The sequence below is a fragment of the Petaurus breviceps genome, unplaced genomic scaffold, assembly GCF_028583685.1.
Source record: "Petaurus breviceps papuanus isolate PSGF00001 unplaced genomic scaffold, PetGlider_PUasm1.0 176, whole genome shotgun sequence".
Classification (NCBI taxonomy): Eukaryota; Metazoa; Chordata; class Mammalia; order Diprotodontia; family Petauridae; genus Petaurus; species Petaurus breviceps.
The window spans coordinates 2,840,883-2,865,613 of NW_027185771.1; the positions used below are offsets into that span (position 1 = coordinate 2,840,883).

The 24,731-nt window shown below is 39.6% G+C and overlaps 1 long non-coding RNA gene across 1 annotated transcript in view; it reads left to right on the plus strand.

Annotated features, from left to right (window-relative positions):
* The first annotated feature begins 9,084 nt into the window (after window positions 1–9,084).
* LOC138159266 (uncharacterized) overlaps window positions 9,085–24,731 on the plus strand; it is a 64,751-nt gene continuing 49,104 nt past the window's right edge. The window contains exons 1-2 of the long non-coding RNA XR_011167856.1: window positions 9,085–9,389; window positions 14,619–14,743. This is a non-coding gene — a long non-coding RNA (uncharacterized lncRNA). The remainder of the gene's footprint in view (window positions 9,390–14,618; window positions 14,744–24,731) is intronic.

Sequence of the window (24,731 nt, forward strand, 5' to 3'; positions counted from 1 at the left end):
CCTGATGCAATCTTTCCTCTACTGCAATATCCTGCTGGCAGGTCACTCTACCTCAAGTCTCTGCCTACTCCAGTTCATCCTCCATTCAATTGCCAAATTGATCATCCTAAAGTGCAAGTATTATCTTTCAATAAACTCCAATGAAGCCCAATCACCTCCAGGATCAAATATAAAATAATTTGGCTTTTGAATGATGGCAGAGCAAGTAGTTAAAATATCCATGCCCTTTGACCCAGAGATTCTACTACTAGGCATATTACACAAAGAGGTGTTGACAAAAATAATCAAAACAACATTTTAATTCACATCAATATAAAATATTTATAGAAGCACTTTTCATGGTAACAAAGAACTATGAACAAAGCAGATATCCATCAATTGGGAAATGGCCAAATTGTGGTACATTAAGGTAATAGAAAGTCACTGTGATGTAAGAAATGAAGACTATGAAGAATACAGAGAAACACTGAAAGATTTACTTGAAATGATGCAAAGTGAAGTCAGCAGATCCAGGAAAACTATATATGCAATAACTGACGATGTAAATAGAACAACCACAGAACAATTGAAAATGAATGTTGCAAAATTATAAGGATAACTTGGTCCCAAAGAAGAGTGATAGGAAGACATTTCCCTCCATTCCTTTATAGAGGATGGGATATATAAGTGTGGAAGGTTGCATATGCTGTCAGACTTTCTTGATGTATTGTTCATTTTTCCTGATTTTTAAAATCTTTCTCTTTTTTTAAATTAAAAATTATTTGTTATAAGGGAGAGGAAGGGAAGGAAAAGAGATACAGCAGAAGTTTAAGCAATGTAAAAACAAGTGTCAGCAATTTTTAAATTTTCTAAAAGTAATAGGGATATGAACTAGACTTGTGATTTCATTACTATAGGAAATTTCTAGGTGAAGAAACTTTTTTCTAACAAAGTTGGCATCTCCTCCACAATTTAAAGACTGAGAGAGTTGCCTACAGAGATTTAGTGACCTGTCTTAGGTAACACAGCCAGTATGTTTCAGAACAACAACTTGAACTCAGATTTTTCTGACTTTGAGGTCATCTCTCTATCCATTACTCCATGCTTCCTGTGCTGCTTAAAAAGTCCTATTATTAAAAATTAGAAGAAACCAAGAACTGTTTACAACTATGGCTAGAGGCTGAATTTTTAGCCAAATCAGGGATAGTGGGAATTACAAAAGATAAAATAGAGGTGCAGCTAGGTGGCACAATGAATAGAGCACTGGCCCTGGAGTCAGGACGACCTGAGTTCAAATTCGACCTCAGACATTTAACACAAAAAAATTAGCTGTGTGACCTTGGGCAAGTCACTTAACCCCAATTGCCCTCCAAAAAGAAAAAAAAAGATAAAATAGATAAATTTGACTATGTGAAATTGATGGTCTTTCTTCAGGAACAAGATTATAATATCATTAGAATAAAAATGGAGGTGGTGGACTGGAAAAAAAAGTCTTTGTATCAATTATCTGTGTTAAGAATTCAATATGCAATCAAATTTATAGACAACTAACAGAAATATACAATACCAAAACTTGTGTCCCAACAAATAAGTGGTGAAAAGGATATGAACAAACTATGTCAGTCAGTTACTAAACACTTATTACATGCCAGGCATTGTACTAAGCACTCAAAAGAAAGGCAAAAAAAAAAAAAACCAACTCCACAAAAACGTGGGACCTCTCATTAAGGATCCCATTCTATCACATTCTAACAGGGGAGACCACAAGCAAAGAAAAAATTATCTATTCAATATATATACAGTGTGAACTGAAGGCTATTTCATGTGAAGGTATTAGCAGTGGGGAGGATGAATACTAGGAAAGTATTTCTATAGAAACTGAGATTTAAGCTGTATCTTGCAGGAAGCCAGGGAAGAAGGCAGGAGGTGAGGAGGGAGAGCATTTGAGACCCAAGAGGCTGTCAGTGAAATGGCATAGTCAAGATATGGAGGCCACAGGTTCCCCACTCCTGAGCTAGGTTATAAGAAGCAATTAAATGATGGTGAGTAAAAGGAGCATAATCTTGGAGTTAGGAAATTCTAAGTTCAAATTTGACCTCTAACACATACTAGCTGTGGACTATGGTAAGTCACTTAACCTTTTGCAGCCTCAATTCCCTTACTGGTAAAAATAGGAATAATAATAGCACTTACCTACCAGGGCTATTGTGAGGATCAAATGATATGATATTTACAAAATGCTTTGCAAAATCTTAAAGCACTGTATAGATGCTAGCTGATATTATTTATATGGCTTCAAAAGGAGGAAAAGAGGATCTTATATTTGATCTTGGAGATAATAGGGACCCACTGGAGTTTCTTTAGTGAAGGGCAGGGGAGAGTAGAGGTGACATGGTCAATCCTGCACTTTAAGAAAAGGATGATGACCTCAGGCACTTAACACAAAACTGGCCGTGTGACCTTGGGCAAGTCACTTAACCCCAATTGCCCTGCCTTCCCCCCTCTAAAAAGCAAAAAAAAAAAAAGGAAAGAAAAGAAACAGATGGACTGGAGAGGCAGGAGACTTGAGGCAGGGAGACCAACTAGAAGGCTATTATAAGAAATAGTCGAAGTACAAAGTGATGAGAGTCCGATATAGGTGGTGGCTATATAGAGAAAAAGGGTTTACAGGAGAGTTGCTATGAAGGCCTAATTGACAAGACTGGTCAACAGATTGGATATGTGGAGTGAGTATAAGGGAAGACAAGAGTATGAGGCAGAGGCTGCAAGCCTGTATAGTGGTACCCTCAACAGGAACAGGAAAGTTCAAGAGATGGGAAGGTTTCGGGGATAGATAATGAACTCCATTTTGCACAAATTGAGTTAGACAAGGTATCCAAGAGTCTGTTAGTATTGCTAGAAGAGAGTTCAGGAGGAAGGATCTCAAAAGATGAATTTTTTAAATTTTTAAAAATTTACCAATTCATGGCCGTGTAACCTTGAGCAAGTTACTTAACCCTGATTGTTTGTAAAAAAAAAAAAAATTAACCAATTCAATAGTAATAAGAAGAAAAGTGCAAATCAAGCTACGTGGCACAGTGGATAGAGTGCCAGAGTCAAGAAGGTTCATCTTCCTGAGTTCAAATCTGGCCTCAGACACTTACTAGTTGTGTCACCCTGAGCAAATCACTTAAAAAAAACTTGTCTCAGTTTCCTTATCTGTAAAATGAACTGGAGAAGGAATGGCAAACTATATCTTTGCCAAGAAAACCCCAAATGGGATCACAGAAAATCAGACATAGCTGAAAATGACTGAACAATAACAACAAAATAAAAACAATCCTGACATTTTGACAAATTGACAAATGTAACAAAAATGGAAGCAGTCAATGTTGAACAGGTTTTGGAAAGACAGGCACATTAATGTTCTGTCAGTGGAGTTGAGTATTGATCTGGCCATTCAGGAAACCAAATTGGAATTATTTGAAGAAAGTAACGAAAATGTCCAAATCCTTTGACCCAGAGATTCCACTACCAGGCATATATTCCAAGGAAGATAGAAATAAAAGCCCAATTTACAACAAAATACCCATAGCAGCACTTTTTTTGGTACAAAGAACTGGCAACAAAGTAGGTGCCCATCCTTTGGGAGATGACTAAACAAGCTGTGGTATGTGAATGTAACAGAATACTAGTGTACTGTAAGAAATGGTGAATACAATGAATACAGAGAAATAGAAAAACTTAAAGGTACTGGTCAAAAGTAGAGTCAGCAAAATTGGGAAAACAATGTACACCATGACCATGAGTATGACTCATCATCATTACCACCACCATTATACAGTTAGCATTTAAATAGGGCTTTAAGTTTGCAAAGCACTTTACAAATATGAGGTAGGTTAAAACTGTAAATGGAAAGAATAATCAGACAATTAAAACAAAATACCATAGAATCATAATGACCAAGTTTGACCCAAAGAGTCATCTGACGTGGCAGAGGTGACAAAGAGGGAGGACTATGGATGTGAAACATGGCAGAATCATTTCTTACTTTTTCAATGTGTTGATTCCTTTTTTCCAGTTGACTTTTCTCCTTTTAAAAAATATTATTTTAAAGGATACCTCTTTGAGAGAGGGAAGAGAGAGAGATATGTTGGGAAATGAAGGTAAGATGAAATTTTTTCACAGTAAGGATTAACAACTATGTGTTCCCCTCTATCCTATTTTTCTCCTGTTTATCCTACTCTCTCTCTTTTTTCACCCTGTCCCCCCTCAAAAGTATTTTGCTTCTGACTACCACCTCCTCCAATCTGCGCTCCCTTCTATCACACCCTCTTCCCTTATCCCTTTTCCCTCCTACTTTCTTGTAGAGGATAAGATAGATTCTTATAACCAAATGAATGTGTGTGTTATTCCCTCTTTGAGTCAATTCTGATGAGAGTAAGGTTCATTCACTCCCCCTCATCTCCCTCATCCTCCCCTCCTCTGTAAAAATTTTTTCTTGTCTCATTTATGTGAGATAATTTACCTCATTCTACCTCTCCCTTCCCTTTCTCCCACTGCATTCCTCTTTCTCACCCCTTAATTTTATCTTTTTAGATATCATCCCTTCACATTCAACTCAGACCTGTGTCCTCTGTCTGCATACTTGAATTGTTTCTTTCTGACTGCTTGCAATATTCTCTCCTTGACCTGAGAGCTCTGGAATTTGCTCATAACATTCCTGGGAGTTTTCATTTTGGAATCTCTTTCAGGGGGAGATTGGTGGATTCTTTAAATTTCTATTTTACCTTCTGCTTCTAGAATGTAAGGGCCTTTTTCCTTGATAATATCTTGAAATATGATGTCTAGCCTCTCTTTTTGAGATATTCAGGTAGTCCGATAAGTTTAAAATTATCTCTTCCTGGATTTATTTTCCAGGTTAGTTGTTTTTCCAATGAGATATTTTCACATTGTCTTCTATTTTTTCATTCTTTTGGTTTAGTTTTATTGCTTTTTGATTTCTCATAAAGTCTTCAGTTTCCATGTGCTCAATTCTAATTTTTAAGGAATTATTTTCTTCAATGAACTTTTGGGCCTCCTTTTCCATTTGGCCAATTCTGCTTTTTAAGGAGATTTTTTTTTTCTTCAGTCAATTTTTGTGCCTCTTTTTCCATTTGGCCAATTCTGATTTTTAAGGCATTCTTTCCACGTTGTTCTTCCCAATTTTTCCTCTACCTCTCTTACTTGATTTTCAAAATCCTTTTTGAGCTCTTCTATGACCTGAGATTGATTCATAGTTTTCTTGGAGGCTTTGGATTTAGGATCTTTGATTTAGTTATCTTCTTCTAGTGTGTATTTTTATCTTCCTAGTCACCATAGTAACTTTCTATGGTCAGAATTTTTTTTGTGTTGTTTGCTCATTTTTACAGTTTATTTCTTGACTTTTAACTCTGTTAAAGTGGGACTCTGCTTCCAAGGTAAAGGATGTACTGTTACAAGCTTCAGGGATTTTGTGCAGCTGTTTTCTTTTTTTTTTTTTTAAAGCAATTGGTGTTAAGTAACTTGACCAAGGTTACACGGCCAGTTTGTGTGTGTGTGTGTGGGTGGGTGTTAAGTATCAGAGGCCGGAACCGATCCCGGGTCTTCCTGACTCCGGGGCCGGCGCTCTTACTCACTGTGCCATCTAGCCACCTCTGTGCAGCTGTTTTCAGACATACTTTTAGGTATCTCTAAGCTTTTAGTTCTTCCAAGGTGGTATGGATCTAAGGAGAGGTGTGTTTACTATTCTCCTGGCCTGTGTTCTGATCTGTCAGCAACCATAAGCACTCTTTTCTGCCCTGGAACTATGACGAGGGTCTTTGCCTCACTATGGCTGAAAGCTCTGGTGTGATAGTTTTCCTCCTTGTCCTGGGACTGGGACCCAGGTCTGTGACCCAGATCTGAGTATGGGCAAAGTAACAGAGTCCTGATCCCAGTACCAGCAAAGAGACCCCTGTAATCTCCTTCTGATCAGTTGTTCAACCCCTTAATGTCTGTGGACTGAAAGCTTCAGAAGCATCAGCTGCCACTGCTTATTCAGTAGCTCCCAAGCCCTGCTCCTGGTTTGCTAGACTAGGCCTGAGCTAGTGTGTGCTGGACTGTGCTCTACTCTCACCTAGGAATGATAGACCTTTCCTGCTGACGTTCTAAGTTGTCTTTGGTTGGAAAATTATTTCATCCTGTCCTTTTGTAGATTCTACCAATTCAGCAATTGTTTTACGGCATTATTTAAAGGTGTTCAGAGGGGATCCTGGGGAGAGCTCAGGTAAGTCTCTGCCTTTTCTCTGTCACCTTGACTCTGTCTCCTATTTCTCCACTTTTTAAAGAATAAAATTATCTTTAAGACAAGCCAAGAAAATATTAATTGCTCTGCTTTTGGAGTAGAGAGCAAGAGGGTATCAGTAGATGCTCAAATAATTGAAGTCCCTATATCACTTCTATACCATGGCTCTGTGGCAAGCTTGTGATCTATTTCCCAAAGTCTTCCTCTCTTGCTGTCTAGGTGATATGTGGTATCGAATACTCTGATGACAATATCCCTTTTCTTTCTGCCCCCATTGATCTTGACTCAAATGTTCTCCACTATGCTTCACCCTCTGGTTTCTGACTTTCCTTATATGAGAATATCTTCTTAATATACTATACTACTTGGCTCCTCCTTTAACCTTTTTTGTTCCTTTTGGATAAAGTACACTCTTCCAAAGCTATATTCCAGGCACTGCTTTTATACTACCAGGTTTCAGTCATATCTGGGATGGCAAATTTGTAACCCCCTATATAAAGATCTCTAGTTCATCTTTTTTATTACCCATAATTTGTGCATTTATGTACAGATATCAGTGTCCATGGCTTTTATTGTTGGCTTCTTTTTTGAATTTTGTCTCCTATAAATTTCTGAATATGTCTAAGGCTATTACTATTCTTCCTACACTATAAAGTAGCTATTCTCTATGGTATATAGTGGATATACATAGACAGTTTTCTCTACCTCCTTTACTCTTCAGGTCAAAAACTTTTATTAGATTCACAAGACTACAGTCAAATATATTCTTACTAGTCCTTGTTATGTGCAGGAGTTCATCATTCCTATATTTTAAGATATGACCAAGAAACCCAAATTCCATTCTCAAGCATCATTGTCTTAACCAAATGTTCCCTTCCCATGTTTTCCTTTCTCTTCTGAAGCCCTTGCCTTTGATTGGCCACAGTGATCACATCACCACTATCCTTCACTCTACTCCCCATCCCCCCCAAGAATTCATAATCTTTAGCAATGCTTCCTAGATTCCTTCTGGTAGTATCATTTATTTGTATCCATGTGAATCACCAGAAGTGGGTAGTAGTTATCAGGTTTGACAAGTCTTGGGAGGTTCTCTCCCGTGTCCTGGATACTTGCCTAGGGAAGACAGCTGGAGACCTCTATTGTTATTTTCAAACTCAGCAAGGCATCACTCAGTAAGCGTTGTAGACTTTTTCTTCTTCCTCAGACCCTCACAGAATGATCCCGTACTTATAAATTACTCATTTCTGCATCTTGTCATTCATTGGAAGGGAATCACTTAGTCCTCAGATGCTTACTACTCAGAAGGTCCAAATCCTTTCTCTTTGGAAAGAGGTTTATGCCATTTACTTAACTACCAGTGTTCAGTGATCTTTAACTTTCCCCTTTTATCTTTCTTCTAGTCTGCAAAATCCTGTCACAGGTCAGGATTTTCCTCTTCCTATTCAGATTCTTCTTTGTTGTCACATTGAAATTCTTCCAATTTTTAAAGGAACATTTCATTCTCCTTCTCCTCCTTTCTACCTTATCTTCTAGAAGGAAGACTAGTTAACATTTGAAACATGGATACCATTTACTTGGACGTGGCAGAAAGATAAATATCCTATTTATGCATGTCACTGAAAGTTCTCCCAGCTCTCCATAGTTCCTAGAATTGATGTCCTCAGGTCAGCTGGTGAAATCTATTCACATAATCACACTTTCCTCAGGACCTGGACATTATCACTGTCTAGACACATTGAACTTTCTTTTGTTTTACTAACTTCCTTTTCTTCAAGTAGTCAGCTTAGAGTCTTCTACTCCTATTCCTTAGGCCCTTCCATTCCTTTCCCTCCTTTTTAAATTTCTTCTCTTTGAGTTCAAGGATTCTTCCTCTGTAAACCTCAGGTCTTGTTCAACCTAAATCTTTCTCTTCCCTCAGTTTCAATTCCACTTTTCTATCTTCTCAAGTCCTCTCAAACTTCCCCTCCTTTGATCTCTGTGCTTCTTCATAATTCTAGAGCCTCCAAACGTCCATCAGAATTCCTTTTTCTCATTCTTCAGCCCAACTCATTCTCTAGCTCTTTCTCCCATGAAATCAGAAGTAGAATTATAGTATACTACACAAAGTAGACCAGCAAAGTATTTTTGCAAAGCATAATATACTACACTTCTAAATAAGATGAAGAAATATGGGTTCTTGATTTCACTTATAATTAAAGAGGTGAACATTTAAATAACTTTGAGGTATCAGTTCACTCCTACTAAATTGGCAAAAAATACTTAACAAACTCAACATTGGCAAAGTTGTGGAGGATTGAAATAACTTACAATTTTTACACTATTTTATGTCTTGAAATTAATTAACTTCAATGTAAATATTTACTAAGCAAGTTTAGTTGGTTGTACAGAGAAGAGAAATACATCAGGACATCTCTGATCAATTATGCCCCTCCCCTCCCAACCTGGCTGATGAAATTATAGAATGTAAGGGGTAGGTAATAGAAACAACAAGATGGTAAGGTTATACTTTGTTATCCCTGAGATTTGAAGAAGTTCAAATCAACTTTGATGGAATTAAAGCCATGAGCTAGCCAAAGGATTTTCCATAGCACTGGCAGTCTTAAAAAAAAAAAAAAGCAGGTATTCGAGGCAGAAGACAGCTCTAAGAAGTATAAATTCTAGCAAGTTATAAAAGAGCCAGTCAGGGGAAACTAATTCAGACCTTGAGAAGGAATTATTCCTCACCTCTGGGAAGAAAGGGATTTTTCTTTCCTTCTCCTCCCACCCACACCCCAGCCATGATATCTTGCAATGGTGCTACTCACCCCGTAGGAAACATTGCAACCAGGTCCAGTCAGACAAGACATGAGACCAAAGAGCTTTGTGAGTTGAGGGAGAATTAAATTTGGCCTAATTAATTAAATTAGGAAGTGAGTTACCAAAAGGAACGGGCTTGGAAAGCCCAGCCCTGCTCAAAAGAGACACTGTGCCTAGGGCAGGGAGCATGAGGACGCCAGGAAAAGTGGAAGGATAGCAGAGACCTAAAGAAGGTGTGAGTTGATCGGACCACGTACATCGCCTACATGCAGATCTCTCTCTTCATGAATTTTATGTGCGTGTGGAAAAGTGTGGCCAAAGTTCATGGAAGGTAATGTTTTGTTACTATTGTGTTTTCCAATACCATTACAGTAAATGCCTTTTCTTTGAACTAATTCTACCAGCTGGATGAATATTAGAAGTAAAAAGCACCAGATGGGGCTCATAAACTAAAGTTTTAGGAAAAAACTTGAACCTGGGGGGTTGTCTGCCCCCTAGAGACCCAACCTTTCCAGTGCAAGTTAGGGAATACCCCAGAGAGGATGCTACAGCGGCATTGATTGATATTGTTAAGGTTTCAATAGCATGTCTAAACAACAACTATGGGCTAAATGGTGGATTTGGAGCTGGCTAAATGACTAGACCTCAGGAAGACTAATTAATGGGATAGTATCCATTTAAAAGGAAATATCTAATATGGTTGCCCAGACATGATTCAACATTTTAATCAAATTCTTATTATTACTAATTGAATAGATACATAGATGCCATGTTTATTAAAATGAAACAAAGCTTGGAAGGATAATTGACACTGAATGACAGTCAAAATTCAGAAAGATTAGAACATTAGGCTGAATCTAATAAGATATAATTTGATAGGGATAAATATAAAATTCTAGAACTCTTTTTTTTCCTGAGCTCCAGTCCCACATCAAAATCTACCATTAGACAATTGCAACTGAATGTCATGTTGACATCTCAAACTCAGCATGTATGGAATAGAACTTACTATCTTTCCCCACCAAACCAACGCCTATCCTAACTTCCCTTCTCTGTGGAGGTTCTTATCAATGTTCTAGTCACCCACATTCCAAACTTCAGAGTCAACCTCAAATTGACTCTCCCTCACTCCACGGGTTCCAATTAGCTGTCAAGTCCTGCTGATTCCAACTCTTTGATATCTCTTACGTTTTTCCTCTTCTCTACTCCATCAGATGATCACCACCCTAGATCAGGTCCTCATCACCTTTCACCTAGATTACTGCAATAACCTCTTAAATGGTCTCCCTACTTCCATTTTCTTCAATCCACACCTCACATAGCAGCCAAAGTTACAGAAACTCCATTATTGAACTCATTACAGAAACTCCATTACAGAAACTCATTAATGCTAGAATTCAATGACTTTGGCATTTGATACCCTCTATAGCAGCAACATGAGTAATAAGATGATGAAGGTAGATAGTTGGATGGAATGTGAAACAGTCTGATCTAGGGCTGGGTGGTGGTCTAGTTGGGCATCTGCCCACTTACATACCAGACAAAATGGCTCAGTCCAAAGCAGGAGTTCCAAAGTTAAGTACATTAATACCCTATATTCTGGGGAGTATTTTTCTAGTGGTCTGGTCCAGAGGTCCTGTTTCAGAAGGGAAGCGGTGGTGCTACAGTAAAACAAATGGCAAGATCTCTGGGATGGTTGGATGTATGGGATGTGAAGCATGATCTGGGGTTCCATACCATCTTTGACCTTCATGCTTTTGCACTGATTGCCTTTCATTGCTAGAATCCTCTCCCTCCTCTCCTCCACAGAGTTCCCTTCAAAGCTCAGCTCAAGCGCCACTTTCTACCCATGGCCTTTCCTGATCCCCAGTTGTCAATGCTTCCTCCTTATAAATTTACCTTATATTTATTTCCTCTGCTCCTACTCATGGGCTGCTGAACAGAGTTGGCGGAAATCATACAACTATGTTGCTTGGGTACATGTTATCCCACCTCAACTGGTTTCTCACTATATCAAGGCAGTTCTTTTATTCCTAAATAATATCCTATCTCACTCCCCACAGAAAGCATTCCACATCTTCTTTCCTCAAGCTTCCCACACTTCCCCTCCCCCATGTCTCAGCTGAGGACCTTGCCTCTTTACTGAGAAAACTAAGGCTCCTCAACACAACCTCCCTCTTTTCTCTTTCCTTTATCTCAAAACTCCTAGACATCACCCCTCATTCTCTCCTCCTTTTGCCCACCCCTCCACTCCTGCACTCGATCCCATCGCCTCCCATTTTCTCCAACAGATTACAACTTCAATCACACACATACACACACACACACACACACACACACACACACACACACACACTTGAATTTCAACCTCATCTTATCTACTGACTCCTTCCCTACTACCTTCAAATATACCCGTTTCTTTTGTACTTAAAAAATTTTCACCAGACTCTGCGACTCCTTCCCATTACCATTCTAGATCCCTCTTAACTTTCTCAGCAAATTCCTTTAAAAACAAAAACTGCTTACACTCACTGACTTCACATCTTCTCCTCTCACTCCTCACCTCTTTGCAATCTGATTTGCAGTCCCCTTACTCAACTGAAACTGCTTTCTCCAAAGTTATTGAGAGAAGTGATTATTAAATAACCAATTATTGAAGAGATGCAGGGTTTTTTTTTTCCTTTTTCCTATTTCCTCATTCAAAGTCTAATCTTTCAAGATTTCTGACTTTGCCCAAAAATGTATTCCACCCAGACCACCTTATTTAAGAATGGTTGTCATCCCACCCAACTAGACAAACCTTACAAAGAAAACCTAATCTGGGAGAAATCCAGCCTGTTGTATTCTAGTCACATAGGTCTGAGTAATCAGTTACATCTCCCATCCACTCATTAGAATAAGCCCACATCCACTTTAAAATTCATTCTCTCATTAACTGTTAACCAATCAGAGTTGACTTCTATCCTCAGAAACACATACTCTTCCAAGGGCATATAAGTGTTGAAAGGGTTAAATAAGGGTTCTTTGGTTTATGAGAGATAGTCAAATGGCCATTCCTTTTATTAATTACTCACTAGCCATAATTAATAAAATGGTTAATTGCCTAGAAATTGTGCCTCTTGAAATTTTTTTTTATTTGTTGTTTTTGTTTTTCCTTTTTGGAGGGGGGAAGGCCCAGCAATTGGGGTTAAGTGACTTGCCCAAGTTCACATGGCAAGTGAGTGTCAAGTTCACATGGCAAGTGAGTGTCAAGTGTCTGAAGTCAGGTGTTTGAACTCAGGTCCTCCTGACTCCAGGACTGGGGCTCCATTCACTGCGCCACATAAATGTCCCTTGGTTAACAAACCTGATGGTTGGGTGGCTAGGTGGTACAGTGAGTAAAGCGTAGGCCCAGAGTCAGGAGCACCCAAGTTCAGTTCCAGCCTCAGACACTCAGCGCCCACAAAATAGCCGTGTAACCTTGGGCAAGTTACTTAACCCCAATTGTCCTCCAAAAGGCAAAAAAAAAACAAAACCCTGATGGTCTTTTCTCAAACTTCATCCTTCTTTATCTACCCACTGTGGTCCTACTCTCAAACATGCTCTCTCCTCTGTGTTTTCATAGCACTACTCTCTCCTGGTTCTCCCCTGCCTGTCTGACAGCTTCTCCATTTCCTTTTGCTGGCTCCTTATTTGTATAAACACATGCTAACTTTGGGTCTTTACTGAAGTTCTGTCCTAGGTCAAATTCTCTTCTCTCTTTACATTCTCTCTCAGTCACTTTGTCAGCCCCTGTGGGTTTAATTATCATCTCAATGAAGAAGAAACCAGCCCCAATCTCTCTACTGAGCTTCAGTCCCATATTACCAGTTGCCTATCGGATATTTCAAACTAGATGTCCCAGGGATATCTCAAACTCAACATGTCCAAAACTGAAATCATTCCCACCCACACCTTGCCCCCTCCCCCCAAATCTTGTTGTTAACTTTGATTCTTTACCCTCATTTACCCCATATATCATCTAATCCGTTGTCAAATCTTGCCATCTGATCCCTTCTTTCTCCTCACCCAGCTACCATATTAGTTCAGGATTTCATCACCTGGAGTATTGCAACAGGTCCCTAATTTGTCTCCTAGCCTGGACTCTCACCAATCCAGTCTGTACCACATACTGCTGCCAAAGTGATTTTTCTTAAACTCAGATTTGATGATATCATGTCCCTATTCAATCAACTCCAATGGTTCTCTATTGCCTCTAGGATAAAATATTAACTCTTCTGTTTAGCTTGTAATGCCCTTCACAATCTCAGCCCATCCATCTTTCCAGCTTCAAGAAATATTGCTATCCTTCCCACACTCTGCAATCCAACCGAACCGGCCTTCCTTCTGCTCCTCTGGTCTCTGGAATGCATTCCCTCTTCACCCCCCATCTCATAGAATCCTTCTCTTCCTATAAGGAATGCCTTCTATACCAAAATTCTCGGTCCTCCCAACTGCTAATACCCTTTGTATTCTGTACATCTACATACATATATGTAGATATGTGTGTGCATACATACAATATGCACATGTAAATATACATATGGATCTATAAAATGAGGACAATAGCTTAAGTATTAGAATACAAAATTACCCACAAAAATCAACAGTGTTTCCACATAGGAATAATAACATCCAGAAGGAAATAACAAAAACTTTAAAAATAAGGAGAAATAAAAATTCAAAATTACCCACAAAAATGAAGAGTATTACCAAATAGCAATAATAAAATCCAGAATGAAATAATAAGAAGGGAACTCCATTCAATATAACTACTAAATGCACAGTAACAGTAAAAATAATAATAATAATAATAGCTAACATTAATATGGCATTTACTGTATGCCAGGCACTATGCTAAGAGCTTTGCAATTATTATCTTTTTATCCTCACAACTCTAGGAGGTGGGTGCATGTATATATAGATCTATATGTATGTTTACATATGAGTATATATGCATATATGTATGGATATATGTATGTGTTTATATACATATGTGTATGTGTGTGTATATACACACACACATAGTTATCTTTCCCATTAGAATGTAATTGTAGGGGATTTGTATCCTCAGTGCTTAGCACAATACCTGACAAATAGTAGGTGCTTACTAAATGTTTGTTGGTTGGCTGATTGGTTTTTTTTTTTAAATACATTTCTGTGCATATATTTTTTCTTCTTCCAGGTGAACTTAAATTCCTTGGGGATCAGAACTGTTCCATTTTTATCTTTTTATTGCCATCGATTAACACAGTACCTGGCATATAGTAAACACTTAATAAATGCTTGTTGACTGAATACTTGGGTTCCAAAAATTGATTTTACAAGTATAGAATGGAGAAAGCTTGGCCAGACAATAATTTCTGTGGGAAAAAATGTAATGGACTGAAAGTTCCAACTTAGTCGATAAAGGAATATGTTGCCAAAAGAGTGAAATCTGTCCTAAGCTATTTTAAGAGGTGTGTGATATCCAGAATGAGGGAGTGAACATTCTGCTGCTGCTCTATCAAGTCACATCTGGAATACTATGGTTCATTTTTAGGTGTCACATTTTAGGAAAAACAGACTCATTTGAAGAGCATTCAGACAAGAGTGACCAGGATGATGAGAGGACCGATGGAAGTCCATGATAGCTGCTGTCCATAGCTGAGGGCATCATGTGAATGAGTGAGTAGACCTTTTCTGCTTGATCTAGAGTGAAGTAGGAAAATTGGGGGAAAGTTGAAGAAATGCAGGTATAGGCTTGATGTCAGGTAAAACTTCTTAATATTAAAGCAACTAGAAAGTAGAACAAGCTACCTTGGGAGGTGGTGGGTTCTCCCTTATTGGAGGTCTTCAAGCAAAGGCTGAATGATCACTGATTGGGGATATTGTAAAATGTATTCTTTTTCAGGTATGGGTTGGACTAGACAATGTCTAAGCTCTCAGCAACTAATAACAGTTGCTAGAATTTATATATGTCTTAAGAGGTTTACAAAGTGCTTTACAAACACTAACTCAACCTGATCCTCACAACAACCCTGAAAGGTAGGTGCTATTCTTACCTGCATTTCACAGATGGGGAAATGGATGGAAATAGAGGTTAAGTAACTTGGTTCCAGGTTACACAGCTAGTAAGTATCTGAAGACAAGTCTTGAACTCAAGTCTTCCTGATTCTAAGACCAGCATTCTAGCCACTGAAAAGCCTTCCAACCCTCTTCATTCCAGTGCTTTGCCTCTTTTAATTATTTCCTATTTTTCTAGCTTTATATAGCTTACTTTGTGTATATTTGTTTGCATGTAATCACTCCCATTAGATTGTAAACTCCTTGAGGGCAGGGACTATTTTTTTGCCTCTTTTTGTAGCCCCAGCATTCACACAGCACCCAACACATAGTTGGTACTTAATAAATGTTTAGCGATTAAATGCATCTCCGACTAGCTCTTAGATTCTATACCAAACTGATCTAAAGGCTAACATTTATTTTATATAGCCATTTAAGGTTTGCAAAAAGTTTCATATTATCTCATTTGATCATCATAACAACCCTGTGGAAGCAGGAACCATTATTTTCCCCATTTTACAGATGAGGAAACTAAGGCTAAGATATTGAATGACATGCCTGTGCTCACATTGCTAATGTCTCTCAGGCACGATTCGGACTTAAATCTTACTGACTCCAGTGCTCTGATCACTGTTTTACCTAAAAAGTCTACCTGCTCCTCCCTGACCTGAGCCTTTCATCTCCTACATCTTTGACTTTGTGGAAGCTGTTCCCTCCTCTTCACCCCTGTGTCTTATAATCCCTAGTTTACCTCAGTGTTCGGCTCCTATGCAAAAGATTTCCTCTGGGGGATGCATATTGTTTTCCTCCAGCAAAATGTAAGTGCCTGAGCATAGGGACTGATTTTTCATTCAGTCTTTGTATTCCCAACACCTGAAACAATGCCTTGCACACAGTAAAACCTTGTTAGATTGCTTCTGTGAAACTCCAATTTCAGGCTTGATCTAGAGTGAAGTAGAAAAATTGGGGAAAGTTGAAGAAATGCAGGTATAGAAATGCTATATTGTGGGGCGGCCAGGTAGCACAGCGAGTAAGAGCACCGGCTCCAGTGTTGAGAAGACCTGGAGATCAAATCCCAGGCTCAGATACTTAGCACCCACCCAGAAACACCTGGCCGTGTAACCTTGAGCAAGTTACTTAACCCCAATTGCTTATTTTTAAAAAATGCTATATTGTTACACTCTACCCTCTACCATCAGCCTCAAACTCCTTCCTGAAGTCTCTGTGCTTCTGAATAGTGAGTTTACTGTATCTAGCAGACTTTGGATATGCCATAATGCACTCTGGCCATCTTCTTGTCAAGCCACTGAGAACCACCTCTTGTTCTAGGTTTGGGAATCCAATCAGACCACCATTTCTGAAACAGACAGGTCAATCAACTTTCCTTTGACTTTACTAGTCATCCATATGACTTCCTTGACTACAACACCTCTCCTTCTGACTATTCTCCTAAATGTGTTGTCTTCTTCCACTAGAATATGAGCTCCTTCTTATGGTTAGAATGGACACGTGGAAGGTCATAAAGATGTCCAACTCTCTCATATAAACCCCAGAAAATATCTGAAAAAGGATTCAGAAAGACAAATGATAATAGAGACACAGAGAGAGAACAAAGAGGAAAGAGAGAAAGAGAGAAAGAAAGAAAGAGAGAGCGAGAGAGTCAAATCCTTCATCTAGTTCAGACCTCCATAAAAAGATGGCCAGAATTCAGTACAGTGGTTGCACCAGGGAAGACAGAATAAACTCAGATAAATGGGTGGTGGAGACAGGTAGAGGAACCATGCCAAGGATTCAAATGTAAAAGAATAAGAGCCATTACCTAATAGATAAATGGTCAAGGGATACAAATAGGCAGTTCTCAAAAGAAGGCAAACTATTAGCAATTATGTGGGAAAAAATGCTCCAAATCACTAATAATAAGAGAAATATAAGCTAAAACAACTCTGAGGTTCTACCTTATGCCCACCAGATTGGCAGAGATGACAAAAATGGAAAATAACCATTGGACAGAAACAAAATAACAATTAGGGAGAAAAGGTACCCTATCATACTGTTTTGGGAGGTATGAATTGGTGTAGCCATTTGGGAAATCAATTTGAAACTATATCAGAAATCATTAAACTTCACATGTCCCATTTCCCAGTAATACCACTTCTAGGCCTACAGTTAGTTAATAAAAATTTATTAAGCACCACTGAGATACTGAGAATATAAATAGAGTCAAAAGACAGTCTCTATCCTCAAGGAGCTCACAATCTAAGAGGAGATAACAAACAAACAAATAAGTACAAACAAGTTATATACAAGATAAACAGGAAATAAATAAGAGAAGGAAAGTACTAGAAATAATAGGGGTTGGGAAAGGCTTCCTACAGAAGATGGTATTTTAGTTGGGACTTAAAGGAAGCCAGAGAAGGTCTTCCTGACTAAGGTCTACCTTAGTCTACCCACTGTGCCACCTAGCTGCCTGTCTTATAAATATAATGCACTATTATTGCTCCTAAGAAGTGACAAAAGGGACAGATTCTGAGAAATTTGGGAAATCTTGGACTGATGCAGAATGAAGTCAGTGGAACCTGAAAAATTCATACAATGACTACAACATTATAAAGGAAAACAAATGTGAAAACCTTAAGAAGCTTTGATTGGAACAGTCCCAATCCCATTTCGATGATTTTGGTAGGGAAGTGATGGACCAGAGGTACAGAATGGAATATATTTCTTCAGACATAGTTAATATACAAATTTGGTTTTGCGCAATTATATTTATTTGTTGCAGAAAAGAACTTTTTTTCTTGATGGAGGAAGAATCTGAGGGAGATTGGGATGAGAGGGCACTGATATGACACCCCAAAAAGTAAGTAAAGAAAAGAGCATTGATGAATCATTTAAAAATTCATAGGAGTGAGCAGAAGGAAGTTCAGAAGGTGATTCAGATAAGCAAGGTAGTGTGTGACAGGAGACTAGAAAATAAGCCTAGCACATAGAAGAACATGCAGAAGTCCACATGGACTTTGGAGCATGTGCAGATATTCTGTAAATGGTTGCGGTCTGCTAACTCTGTGATGAAGAGGAGCCTCTTTGACTGGCTGCACAGTCAGAATGGGAGGCACCTTCAAAAACTCACTAGTCGACCAGAACTTTCCCCTTCTTTGGCTGACTCCTTCTTGCCCAGCAACATTCCTGAGATAGAAGAGAGACATCTGAGACCAACATGTGACCCATGAACACGGGCCTCGGTTCTTTACCCTGCCATTTGTTCTTTCATTTTTAGGGTAAGGACTCTGGAGAAAGAGGGCTGGTAGTGAAGGGCAGATCTAGCTTCAGTGATGGAGTAAGGAGTGCCCTTTAGGACCAAGCCCACTGACACCTAAGACAGGAGCTCATCGAGTACCAATATTGAACTTAAACATGAACTTAGTGACACTAATGTTATGTAGAAACTGTTTTCTGAGCCTGTTCTACCCAGAGATCAAGATGGCATAGGGGAGGGGCGGCCAGGTAGCACATCAAGTAAGAGTGTCAGGATGACCTGGGAGATCAAATCTGGGCTCAGACACTTAGCACCCACCCAGAAACACCTGGCCATGTAACCTTGAGCAAGTTACTTAACCCCAATTGCTTAGGGGCGGCCAGGTGGCTCAGCAAGTAAGAGCCCCAGTGTCGGGATGACCTGGATCAAATCCAGGCTCAGACACTTAGCACCTCACCCAGAAATAACTGGCCGTGTAACCGTGAGCAAGTTACTTAACCCCAATTGCTTAAAAAAAAAAAAAAGATGGCATAAGGGAGAGTGTGCCCCCCAGACGCTGACTGAAGACATTAGTACTTTTCTTCTTGCTGTATCTTCAATGTAAATACATCTTTGTAAAAACCAGTTGATATTAGTTGGCTAAATGGAACTGGGACACTACTTACTGGTATCTAAGACTGGGGAAAATATTTGAATGGGGTCTCAAGCCAATACTGTTTGAGAAAGAGACCCCCAAAGGGTATCCCTAGAACCTGAGGAGGTAATGTAGTCATTTAATCTCACTCTGGGAGAGAAAGATGCAAAATCATATTGCTATGAATGTCAAATTTGACCCCAAAACCAAAAACCCCAAGATATATTTAGTGGATGTTCAAGGTTTCAAATACAATTCTCTTTTTTTATTCGTTGTATATAGAAATATTTTTACTTGCTGATGTTTTATCAAGTCCATAATAACAAAAAGGAAAAAAAATAATGTAAGCTTGTGGGGGCAAGAATTGTCTTGCTTTTTGTATCTCCAAAGTTTAGCAAAGTACCCGGCATATAAGTAACTAATAAATGTTTACGTTCGTTTATTTGCAAGGAACTTGGTCTTGAAAACTCAGGACTCAGTCACAAAAAAAAGAACTAATAACAAGGTAATAAATTATAAAAATTACAGTCACATCAGGTGTTCCCTTTATGTGGTATGAACAAGTCCCTTGAGAGAATTAGAAAGGAAGTATAGTAGGGACCAACCCTTCCCCACCTTCCATGGAGCATGTGAGATATACTCTTCCTGTTTCCAATATGTGAAACCATTGAGGGCTGCTTCCAGTTCTATGGTGATTTAATGATAAAATGATTTCATATCATATGGCATGGTTAACTCTGAATAGTCCCTTGGTCTTCCCCACCCTCACCCCCCATATTGGCAAGACTATGGCTTTTGGATTGGCCTTCTCTGGGTTTTAACTCCTATGGCAAGGACCACACTGTCTCTGGCCTCCCAGGTTTGAGGGGTGGGTGGGAATGACTCTCCTTACAGGAGCAGCATTGCAAAATGAAAAATAATAGGTCCCTGGGTGACCTTTAAAAATTTCAGTTCACAAAAATCCAGGAAGGGGACTCGTAGAAAGCTCTTGACAAGCATAAAAGAAAATAGAGCTAGGGAAGCAGAAGCTGTTAAAACACCAAGTAGGGATACTGTCCATGAGGATTAGGGCCAGGACGCCTGGAGTAAGAATATGTGGGCCAATTGGACACAAGTTGCTTCAGAACAGATGCTCCTTTCTGACATCCCTCCTCACTCACTACAGGCCCCAAGGCAGTAATTCTCTATCTCCTTTCTCTCCTTGGGCTCATCTGAAACTTTTCTTCTGCACATGGGAAAATTCTACTTACTTTTCTTTGCTTAAAATGTGTGCTTTGTCTCTATAAACTCTGCAAACAATGTTAACTACAGGCCTTTGCTAGTCTGTGTGTACTTATTAGAAATATATTGAGAGGAGGCACTTTGAGGAGGAGGGGTTCAGATAAGGGTGGGGAGATAGACTGAATACTGAAGTGCTTTGCCTGAGCAATGTCTCTGGTAGGGGTTTCTGAACAACAACCGCAAAAAAGGGAAGAATTATAAAACATAGTATCGTTGATTTCAAGTTGGAAGGGACGTCAAAGATCATCTAATCTTTTTTTATAGACAGGGAAACTGAAGCCCAGTCACAAAGGTAGTGGGCATTAGAGACAGATACGAACCCAAATCCTTAGACTTCAAAGCCACTATTTTCCCCAGCTCTCTTAAAGCCAATACGTTCCCCCACTATTGATTATCTCCCAAATATCCTGTATATGTCTTGTTCGTTTATGGCTCTTTGCATGTTATCTCCCTCATTAGGCTGTGAACTCGTCGGATACAGGTACTGTTTCTTGCCTTTCTCCACATCTCCAGTGTTTAGTATAGTGTCTGGCACTGTGTAGACACTTAAAACATATATATTGATTGATTGATTGATTGATATACCTTCTCAGAGCAGAAAAGGAACATTTGTACCAGGAAACCCATCTAGGCAATGGGTCAGTAGGGCACTAGTATGGAGACACAGGGCAATTAGGAGTGTTTGACCAAATGGCTCACCGTTGCTGCCACTGCTGCCCATTCATTCATTCATTTGCTTTAAAGAAAGACGGAAGGCAAAGAAAGAATGTGGTAGAAGTGGGGGTAGGAACTATGTCTAGCACACAAGACAATCCTAGGAAAAATCACAAAGCCCTTGGTGAGAGAGGTGAGGCCTGTCTTCGGTCATTCCCTTTTACCATACACACACACACACACACACACACACTCTCTCTCTCTCTCTCTCTCTCTCTCACACACACTCACACACATACTCACACAATGACTGCCTGCCTTTTCTCTCCCACCTTGGGCTGACCTCTCTAAATAAGAATGGACCCAGACTTTACTCTCTCAGAAACCCCCCCAGGATTAGAAGAACTGAGTAATGTCTACTGAGGGCAAGATCATCATGAGATGTCATGGAAACATCAAGCCACAGACCTTCCTTCCAAGGGCTAGTCCTTTAATGGCTCACAAACTGGAGCCTGAAGCCAGATTTCACTTTGGTTCTTATGTCCAACAAAAGGATATGAAAACAAGTCTTAACTCATCTTGTAAAAATGGTCGGTGTCCTCCCCCCCCCCCAACCAAAAAAAATATTTACAAGCTCTTGGAAAACTATGTGCCATAATGAGAAAAGCAGGGTAGTGGAAGTCAGAAGACTTCAGTTGTACTCCTGGCCCTTCCACTTACTTTTGTGCTGTATCATCCTGGGCAACTCAACAAGCTCTTTCAACCTCAGCTGGGAAAGGAAGGTCAAAACAGCTTCTTGACCTCCTTCCCAGGACGGTCATGTTAAATGGGATTATTTACGTAAAAGCCTTCTGTTTGGTGCAAAGCAGTAAACGTAAGGGGTGATTATTACTGAGGACAGTTGTTTTGACCCAGACCTTTCCTGTAGCCCATGTGATTCAGTTCAGCCTAACCCAGGAATGTCTAGTCAGAGTGGTACATAAGCCTGTCTCTGTCTACCCTGGAAAGCACAGTCCTCCTGAATCACGACGATTCCACTTATACCCTCCCTAAAAATTCAGATGGGAATAATGTGATTTAGGGACATGAGGCCTTTTCAAACTTGCAAATGCAGATCTTAGACAGCAAAGAAGCCAGTTTAACACAGGGTTTCAAAAAAAAAAGTAGGTATTTGGCAGAGGAAGATGAACTGGCTTATGAATAAAGAATTTCTGGATTCAGATCTAAAAATTCAGCAAATTGGAAGAACCCTAAATGTCAGTCTCTCAACTGAAGCCTAATATTACTAGATATTAGATTTACCTAATATCTAATAAATACAATACTGTATTTATTTTGCACTTTCAGGTTTCCAAAGTGTTTTACATGTTATCTCATTTGATCCTCACAAAACCCCTATGAAGCAGATGCAATTATCCTCATTTTACAGATGAGGAAAATGAGGCTGAACAAGGTTAAGTGTCTTGCCCAAGATCACACAGCTATTAAGCACTTAAGGCAGGACTCAAGAACTATAAATCCAACCCTCTGTTGACTGCTGCCACCCAGTACTAAAAGAATAGGAATTAATCCAAATTCAGTAAAGGTTAAGAGCCTACTGTGTGCACGTCACAAAAAGTGTCACAGTCTCTGCCCTCTGGGAGATTCCATTCTGGGGATGCAGATATGGCACACATCAAAATAAGTGCAACAGCAGAGGGAAATTGGGGGAAAGAGGGATTCAGACAAAGCACTCTGGGAAAATTCGGGGAGGAGGAAAAGAACACTTTCAGCTAGGTGACCCTTGAAGCGCCACCCTCCCCAGAGGAGGTGGCATCTAGGCTAAGTTTCAAAGGAAAATAAGGAGTGTGAAAGATAGAGATGAAAAAGAAATGGGATCTAAGCATGGAGAATGGCATGAATAAATAAGGAAGGCAGGGGCTGGTATGTAAGGTTAGTGAATAGTTGCTCCAGTTTGGCTGGAATGGAAAGGGCACGAAGGTGAGTAACATGAAAAATGGCTGAAAAAGAAGAGAGGATGTAGGTGGGGGGGAACCTTAATGCCAGGCTAATTAGCTGTGATGACCTGTTTGGATTTAAGAGAGACACAGGAAATTTAAGGAGTTATGATATCGATAGGAAAACAAAAGATATATGAATGCCATATGTCTCTATGTGACAAACACCAAGGATCTTTTGTCCTGACTCTGGGACATACCACAGGACACGTGAGGTCCTTTCAAGAGCTGGTATGCTTAGCAGCTAGGTAGTGCAGTAGATAGAGAGCACCAGGCTTGGAATAGGGAAGACCTGAGTTCAAACCCAGCCTCAGACATTTACTAGCTATGTGACTTTGGGCAAGGGACATCACTGCCGTTTGCCTCAGTTTCCTCATCTGTAAAACGGAGATAATATTAGCATCTACCTCCCAGGACTGTTGTGAGGGATAATGAGATAATATTTGTAGAAAGCTTGGTGTGCCTGGCACATAGTAAACCCTATAAAAATGTTAGCTCTTAGTATTAGCTGTTTGGACTACATACAGCCTAACCTGAGTGGCTTCTGAGCCTTGGGGCTTATGTGGTTTTATATTCAGTAGGACAAAGGGAGCCAGAGCCCTTTATGAAGGAACCAGTGTGAGATAAGCTGATCCCAGGCACCTTTGAACACACAGTCATGAGTTAACTAGATAAGGAAGCAGAATGGAGCTGGTGAAATTCCTTCGGTGCTTACCCACGTATTCATCAGTCATTCTAGCTGGTTTCTGAGCTGTGTGCCTGTCCTCCTTTCTCCCTTTGGGGCAAGGGGCCTAATCTAACCAGATTGACATAGCAGCTTTTGCTTTCTTTCCAGAAGTGTTGAATTTGAGGCACTGGTGATGCATCTAGTTGGGGACGTCCTGTCAGCAGCTGCAGACACAGGACGAGAGTTTTTGGTTGGATGGATAAATTTAGGAATCATTCCGATAGATGTGATTATTGAAGCCATGGCCATGGGGTACAATATCATAAGATTTAGACCAGAAGAGGATCTCAGACATCTCCTAGCCCAAAATAAGGAAAATGAAACTCCAAGAGAAGTGATGTGGCCCAAATCAAATGGCCCGTGAGTGGCGTTCTGGATTAGAATCCATCCAATGCAAAATCCAGTGTTCTTTCCATTACTGCTTTCCTGTGACATAACGGAGAAAGGTTGCAGAGAACACTAAACCTAGGAAATATAAAGTGACCATGCCTTTGTTAAAAACACTGGGCTTCGGGCAGATTGAGATATTAACATTTCAGAGTCAGGACTTTTTCGGCAAGTGTCGGCACTCAGCACTTTAGAAAAGAGGCCTGTCCTAGCACAAATGAGGACTTGGAACAAATCTTCCTTCAGACCCCTTCTAGCTCAAATATTCTGAGAGTCAGTCAATTAACCTCTGACTCCTGGATTCCGCCATTTACTTGCTATGTGACCTTGGACAAGGCTCTGAATCTGTTTCCTCATCTGTAAGATGGGAATACTGACTTATCCAAGGTCAGACAGGTACACAGTAGCTAAGTTGGAATTCAAAGCCAGGTCCTCTGTTGATACTGCCACCCTCTGTTGTAGGCCCTCATCACCTCATGTTTTGATTATTACAATAGCCATTATAGCCATTATTATAATATAATATATCTTATACATTATAATATAATATATAGTAATATGTCTAATTATAATATAATAATATTATAATAATGGCTATTTATAATAGCCTGCCTCAAGTGTCTCCCCATTTGTAATGGAAATGTAAATTTTAAAGATCTTCCCTGCCCCTAGGCTAA